General features: G+C 40.7%; 1 protein-coding gene across 1 annotated transcript in view; it reads right to left on the reverse strand.

Annotated features, from left to right (window-relative positions):
* LOC101845843 (solute carrier family 22 member 7) overlaps window positions 1-8,457 on the reverse strand; it is a gene marked incomplete in the record, with an annotated part of 111,993 nt that overhangs the window by 28,342 nt on the left and 75,194 nt on the right.

Raw genomic sequence — 8,457 nt, forward strand, 5'->3', positions numbered from 1 at the left:
CGACAGACGGGGAAAGGACTTTTCTTCTTTTTTCTTTCTTTTTATTTTTGGTGGGTTGGGGGAGGGGGGAGTGGGGTGAGGGCGTATGCAACGTTCTCTGTTCTCGAGTGACAGACTGGGTCCAACTCGTAGGTCGGTTCAAACGCTTTTAACTGCACAGTGAATTATTGATGCGTTCGTGCAGGGAGTTAGCTGTTAGCTTTAAGCTGTACCACACCTCTGATGATATCATAATGTTATGTGAAGCGTGCTGACAAAATGAGTTACTTCTCGGATATGGGCTCTATGAAAATAGATACATCATCACGCTTTTACGGGTTAAGTTTTTACAATTTGTAAATATGAAACAACAAAAGGCATTTAGATAGTACTTAATGAATATTGCATCAATAGAAAACCTAGAAACGTGTCCCTTGTTTCGATTTTTGGCGAATATCTGTAGTCTAAGATAAAATATTCCGGAAAGAACAAGACAACGGTGGAATAAAATTGGGGTTGAAAACTGGCGTCTGTATGTCGACCGAATCCGAGGGAAAAAATTACATCTTTGAAACTCAGCACAAGATATTCACAGACTGATTAGAGCATATCGAATGAAACACGAAATGTCGTCTGTATCAGAGCCTGTCAGGATACATTTCAGTTACATTCTTCACACAAAAAGAAAAACAGAACAATTAGCACAAATTGCTGATAAGGAAAACAAGAACGGTTTCATTTTTTTAACGTCGTATTTCTGTATATGACACTAACCGTTTCCCATCTTTAATGACAAGGTGGGGGATGGACGGAGATGACGTATCATATTTCCCGTCCCAATTTAAGATCAATTAAGTCGCTATACTTGGATCTGCTTAACGGGGCAGCAGCCGTTCAATAACATGAAATTCCGAAAAGAGCATTAATTTTAATTCTCTAAATAAAGCTAACAACTCCCGGCATTGGAGAAAGCCAAATTCAAAATGCTAAAAAGATAGTTCCGTCTCAACAACAAGCAAACTATATATATATATATATATATTATAATAATACCATTATCTTCTTAAAAATAGACCACACCGTGATTTTTATTGATCTTAGCGACACTTTCTCCTTTAATAATCTTTCTAGACAAACTTGTTAATACGCACTAAATGTCATAACCTACTTTTCAACACAATACCCATCAACATGAAAGTTGAAAGGTAGGCCCTATACTTTCAACAAAAAAACGAATGTTGAATGTCCTGGCAACAGCAAGAGAAACACGCTGAGCATGCAAATAGTTGGATTTCTTTTAGCCTACCATCTTTCGAGGGTGACAATGACCATGTTTTTTAGCGGTTTTTGACAAGCAAAGACTTAAATTTCATTTTTTTTAAACAAAATCAAACAAGCAAACAAATTTCACCAGGTGGTTGGCAAAAGTGCTAATTTATTCACACTTTTCTTTTCAAAGCTGGTACCATAAACACTTATTGAAGTGTAAAGTGTTATTTCTATGGCATGAAATAGTTTTTAAAGAACCTAATATTTTTCTCTTTTTTTCTTTTTTTTCTTTTTTTTTTTGGGGGGGGGGGGTTAAGTGTTTTACAGCGCTCGCAAGTAATTCTCAGGTGAATAGAAAACTGTAAAGACTCAAAAAAAAGAGATTTCGTACGTAATCAAAATGGTAATACTTTTTATGGCCAGTATATGATTATGACTACCAAAAATGAAAGTTCTGAAATGCTACGCATGATCAGCCCTTCTATATAGCTGTGAATGCTGGACATTAACTAAAGACAGTGAAAATAAAATAAAAGCAACAGAAATGTGGTCTTTTAGGAGACAGATGAGAATGTCGAGGAAGGAAAAAAATCAAATGAGGTAGTGCTTGATGAGGCCCATGTGGGACGCTCACTGTTAAAAACAATCAGGAAGCGATAAATGCAGTTTTTGGGACACCTGAATAGACATAAAGGTCTTGAACATCTAGCTCTTACAAGCAAAATCGAAGGCAAACGAGGCAGGGGTAGGCCCAGAGCAACCTACTTAGGGAACCTAAACTAATGAGTAACGAGGGAAAATCAGGGACACGTATCTTTTTAAGAGCATCCGAGCAAAGAAATGAATGGAGAACCATATCGCTGATGTCTGTCTCAGATCTGGACCGGATGATGATATCATTATCAGTGTAAAAAAAACACTACGTATCCATGGTCTGTGGCGACATTTGGTACATTTTTTTAGGCACACACACCTTTGTTGAAAGGGCTATACTGCAACAATCAATAATCTTAAGGAAAGTTGTTACATCAATTTCTTGTGGCTCTGACACTTTTGTGTCTGGGTCAACCTGGGCAGAGTGGGGTACTATGATTTATCCCAACAGAATGACCCAGATACTCAATTAAAAAAATACCTTCTCCTTGTGTAGAAATTTCATTCGTGTTTTGTTTTGTTTCGTTTTTTGCTTGTAGTGCAAAGAGACTAACCTTTTAACTACAGACGTCACTAGGGTCGTGTTTCACGGTATTCGTTAATAATGAATTAAATGTAACAGTCAAAGACGTGAATTATAACAGCCTAGACGGCCCACTCTGACGCATTTCCGGCTCACTAAGGAGCGCGCCGTTTTACGTAATTGGGCCGTTTGAACGGCCTGAGGTGATGGTTGGGGGGTCAGTTTTGTTTTAGTGGAGGTTTTACGGCGCTCACAACTGCATAAAGGTCATATGAGCGCCAGAAGATTAGAGGTGTTACAAGAGAGTAACAAACATAAAAAAGAAGGAGGGGAGATAAGGACGATAGATGTTTGATAGGAAAGAAGGAGCAAACCACACCAGAGCACCCGCCAGCCACCCACATCAGTGGGGTCAACGGGGACGGTGTCTGGTGCACTAGCGGGACTGACGTTTCGCCCTTCAGTAGGGTGTTTTGGCGGAACTCATGCTGTGTACGCTTCACTTCGAATGTTTAATGGAGAGTGAAGATCGGCGGCCATGATGTTCTCCGGTCTCAGGGTACTAAAAGTTCATGGAAGTGGCATAGTAACACAGAATCGCCATTAGTCATGACAGTGAGAAAGCAAGGGAGAGCAAAGAAGGAATCAAGAGACCAATGTGAATCCAAGAGTGCTGTCACTATGGATAGAGTTTTAGTTTAGTATGGGGTTTTACGGCGCTTGCGACTGCATAAGGCCATCTGAGCGCGCGAAACACAAATAAGTTTTATTCGCAACAGTTCAATGTACGGCTGGGCTTGGGTCAGTAGTTAGATCTTAAAATGTTAAAATATTTAAAATTATATAATTGAATATATATTATTATTTTCAATCTAAAACAACTTTCCTAAATAACATTACAAATTTTAATAATTCAATTTCACTCTATAATTTCCCATAAAGGCCAATGGCCTTCATAAAATGGAGAGAAGGCGAAGCACGGCTTAAGAACTAAGTTTGGACTCGGAATTGTGGCGTCGGGTCTGTGGCTCTTTGGCTCGCAACCAGTAAGGTCGTGGATTCGAATTCCGTCAGGGGCCAAAGAGTCTACATAACTAGAGGGTCCACTCCTCTCTCTGAGCCAATTAAAAACGTGTCCTCAAAATTCGGTAGCGCCCTCTTCGCAAATGCGTACCTTTGCGAACAGAGTTACCCTACTTGTGTGAAAAAAAAATCAAAGTGAAGCTAACATGTTTTTGAATAAATAAGAATTCAAATTTCGGAAGAATACTTTTTTTAATGGTTATGCTGACAAAAAACCTCTTCCGGAGGAAAGGACGACTGTTTTCTCTGTTAAATTTGACTTTAGAATGAGAGGCGAGAGGTCATTAACGTTTTTTTAAAAACAAAAAACTAAAACTCCGCACTGAACGAACCCGAACAGCTGATGAACAGCAGTCGATCTGCGCACGCAAGGAGGTGCTATTCCTATTCTACTTCTGCAGAAATGAAAGAGAGCTTCAAAACAGACTGCCGCGCCATCTGAAGCAAAGAGTGGACTTCCGGCGGGCACTTTTTTGGCTGTGTGGACCATCTTGTTATGTACTATCTTTGTCAGGGGCCCAACGTTGTGTCCTTGGGGAAAGGCGCTTTACACGAACTTTGCTAATTTTACTCAGGTGGAAATGGGTACCCAGCTATAGACAGGGAAATATCTTGCCAGTGTGTTAGTATTTGAGCCTTTAATCAGCTGCTTGCAATGTATATTTCCCGGGAAGCTGAGAATGGTTCTGATTGTTCTATGGCCTGATGAGGTAATGATTTAGTATTAAACGCACAGAGCGTGCTGTTGAGCGGGGGTAAACATGCCGTTAACCCTATACAAAAGCTATATATTCATTATTTATTACAATTTTTTAAAATTGGTTCAAAACAAATTATACTCGGAAGGCTTCGTTTTCACCATCAAAGGACTGTTGGGTGATGTATTCCCCTGTACTGAAATTTGCTCCTCTATAATACAACGTACTTCTCTACACCATACTGTAATATACCCTTCTAACTAGTCATGCGACCCTCTTCAATGTAATGTACTTCTCAACACTGCAATGTCCTCCTCTATAATGCAACATATTTCTCTACACCTCACTGTAATATACACTTCCCACATTTATTATGACCCTCTACACTGTAATGTGCACCTTGACCTGAAAAGATCGAGCTTTTTGTGCTTGAAATTTGAAGTTCGTAAATAATAGGTGAACAAGGCTGCTGCAACCTAAAAAAAGTGGACATAGTTTTCAGTTAAGTAGATAGAATGGCAACATTGAGTAGCTGGCTGACAAAAGGTAAATATAAAAACAGAAATGACGACAATTTCTGTAACTGTAGATGCTTTACACCTTTATCAACGTTTTTAGATAATGTATTATACATGCCGTTAACCCTATCCGTTCGTCGTGTTTGATTTTCGTATCCATACGACGTGGGGACCTCTGTGCCACCACTTTCCAAATAGGAAATTTACTTTTTAATCCGACCCGTACTCTTTGCATAGCAGTCTGTCAAAATGATTTTTTGAGAAATACAGAAAGTTTCAAAGAGACCTTCGTTCTAGAAGTATTCTGAAATGTGAAGAATACAACCATGGGGGTTCAAAATGAACCCAGGGCGTACGGATAGGGTTAAGACACCTTTTGTCAGAGCCAACATGGGCTGAGATGGATACAACGTTCTAGCAGAAAATGGAGATGCTAAACGGAAGAAAAAAATGTCTGCCCTCATGGAAATCAAACTCACATCTATCTTCTGCGTGCGATGGCGAAACGACTGACTGCTGTACAGTAAAGGTCAGTCAAAGACTGGTGATGCCTTAAGAGAAGGAAAGTTTTCTGTTGATGTTAAGGTTTTTTCAGTCTTATAGAGGTCTTTTGTGCTAGGGAAATATCAAGGGTGTCAGATTTGTTCCTTATTTAATGGGTTGGTGTCCAATACTGAAGTATTTCACAATAAACTTCTGAATTCAGTTGGGGTTTTTTCCAAAAGGCAATGCCCCCCACCCCCTCTTTCCCCCGGAGGGAGCATTCTTGTCCCACTAAGCACAGCAATGTATCAGATAAGCCCAGTAATTTGGAACATTTGGGAAATTTCTAGAAAATTGGCGTCCTTGAATGGGCACTTTTTTGGTTCGATAAATATGTTTTTGATGAGAACCCTCAACCACGGCACATGAAATGACAAACACGGTTTAAGCTCTAAGCTCGTTTAAGCTAACCGGTTCTGACGTGCATACAGGCCCAGACTTGTAATCATGAGGTTGCGAAGTTGGGGGTCCGATGGTGTGTCCTCAGAAAGTCGTTCACACGAATTTTCTACACTTCACCACTTGGAAATAGGTACCTGGCTTGAGACGGTGAAAGATTTTGTCAATATTGTAATTGTAGAAGTGCTTTATCTGCTTCTTCTTGCAATAAAAATAGTCTCTTTTAAGCACAAGGGGGCTATCCCGAAAAATGCCGTCTTGAAAAAATCGGAGGTAAAGTTTTTGCCCCTTGTCAGTCTCTTTAAAAGACAAGGAGAGTTTTCTCTATAGCCAAACAAATATACAATGAAACCAAACTTATGCTATAGGTAGAGCAATGCCTACTTTTGGTGTAGGTCAAGATTTCTGGTTACCCCCGAAATCTGGGTTAGCCCGCTTGTCCTTAAAAGCGACCATTCCAACGTTGTGTTTTGTTTTAGGAGCAACTCTCTCGCCATCCCTGCCACTGCCAACAGCGGGTACACACATGTGGCACAATATTTTGAAACCACACGCTTTACAAGTTTTGAGTATTTGAAGTTATTGGCATCTCTGTCTTACTTTTCATGAAAAAATACCCTCTCATGTTGAATAGAAGTCGAGGTATCTGAGATTGAAAGAGGTGGGGATCGGCTGGTGGCTGAGGTAAAATTATCGAGAAAGTTGGGGCGAGGTTTGGTGACTTTTAAAACTTGAACGTCTTGGAAAACTGCAAGTTTACCATTTGTGTGCTTTTGGTCAACGTTTTCAGTCAAATAGACGCAGTGTGTGTTTTTGAATGAACATTATTAAAGATGTTAATCCAAAACATGAAATCCGATTTAAAATATTGTCCATTGAGCGGAAAAGGTGTATGCCCCTTTCTTCGATTTCATTGTTCTGACGAGCACTTGATTTCCTATTCATTACACTCAAATCGAAAGAGAAAGAGTAGAAGAAGAAGGCAGAAGAGGCGGGGTGGGAAGGAGGCCACGTTGTTAGTGTGTGCGGGGGGGGGGGGGGGACAGATGATAAGTGGGAAGTGACGGTACCACTACCGGGAATGAGACAACGGAAGACTTGAAAGCAGAAGAAACTGTATTTATTTGTACATTATATAGTTAAGTGTATTTGCGTTTGTGTTTGTGAGTGTGAGAGTGCATGTATGTGTGTGTGTGTGTGTGTGTGTGTGTGTGTGTGTGTGTGTGTGTGTGTGTGTGTGTGTGTTTAGGAAAGAGTGTGTCTGTGTGTGCATGTGTGTGTTTGCGTGTGTGTGTTCGTGTGTAAGTTAATGTGGGCGCAGAAAGTGTGGGTGAGGAGGGACAGAAAAAGGAAATAAATAAAACACCAAGAATCAGTCTCCTGATAGCGGAAAAATTGCCCAGCTAATTGTGCCAAATTACGTACAAATAACTTAACCCTATCCGTACGCCCCGGGGTCATTTTGTACCCCGGGGTTATATTCTTCACATTTTAGAATACTTCTAGCGCGAAGATCTCTTTGAAACTTTCAGTATTTCTCAAAAAATCATTTTGACAGGCTGCAATGCAAAGTGTACGGATTGGATTGACGAGTAATTTTCCTCTTTGAAAGTGGTGGCACAGAGTTCCCCACGATAGTAAAACACGACGTACGGATAGGGTTAAGGAACCTAGATTCTCGATCTTAGTACTGTTGTAGGCCTACCTATTCTCTGAGATGAAAAAAAAAACGGCGTTGGTTTTAGGGTGTTTTTTTTCCTTTGTTCAATTCTCAAAGCGCCTGTGATTGCGTACATGCCCCACTATCTGGATAAGCCTCTTGTCTGAAAGCCCCTATGGTCCTTACTGTCAGCCAGTTTAATTAGGTTAGAGGTGTTGTATCTGGTTCACACGGATAGGATTTTATTTATGTGAGGACAGGGAGCCCCATAGGCGATCAAGTCTGACCCCCACCCCCCACCCCCACCCCTGAGTACATCATGAGACCCACCGTGCACTCCATTAAGTTTTAGCCAAGGTTTTACGACACTTGCAGCACAATAAGGTCAGATACGTGCCGAAGTTCAGTAAATATTTAGATCAGGGCAAATATTAATTCGGGACTCATGCGGGCGTAAATATTAATTTGGGACCTAACCCCGGGACCCGGACCCCCCCCCCCCCTACACCCGCACATTGTTCTTTAAAGTGATGTTACTACGACCAAAATTTTAATGAAGGCCCATGGAGAGTGAAATCCACCGGTGAGCCTTATGTCATGCTAATTTTGCATTGGGTGGGAGGGGGAGGGGGAGCTGGTTTCCTTTTTCCAGAATCAGCTTTTGGCCGAAAATTGCACCTCCCCTAAACATAAACTAACCATACCGGGGGTAGGAAAAAAAATATAAAGTAAAGTTAGGATTTACGTTTTGAATTTGAATTCTAACGCCTGATTACATTCATAACGCTTCATTTGGAAGGTGTGGGCCTTCATTCAGGTAAAAACACACACGCAGAAGCAATTATAATAGTCATTTACCAGAGGAAAAATATAAGGCCGGCTGACAGAAACTGCAGTTTGAAAAAAATTGAAGCAGGATCTCACTACCAGTGGTTCCCTCCAACGATTTTTTCAAAAAGGAAGAACACCTGAGTTGTTTGGGTGGGGGAAGGGAGGTTGTTTGCTTGTTTGGGTTTTCGTTTTTTGTTTTTGTTTTTCTGTTGCTGTTGTTTGTTTTGGGGTTTCTTTTTTTTTTTGGGGGGGGGGTTGCTTGTTATCCTCCCACCCGTGTCTCATGTCAAAATGTATTCA

Source organism: Aplysia californica, unplaced genomic scaffold (assembly GCF_000002075.1).
Source record: "Aplysia californica isolate F4 #8 unplaced genomic scaffold, AplCal3.0 scaffold00120, whole genome shotgun sequence".
NCBI lineage: Eukaryota > Metazoa > Mollusca > Gastropoda > Aplysiida > Aplysiidae > Aplysia > Aplysia californica.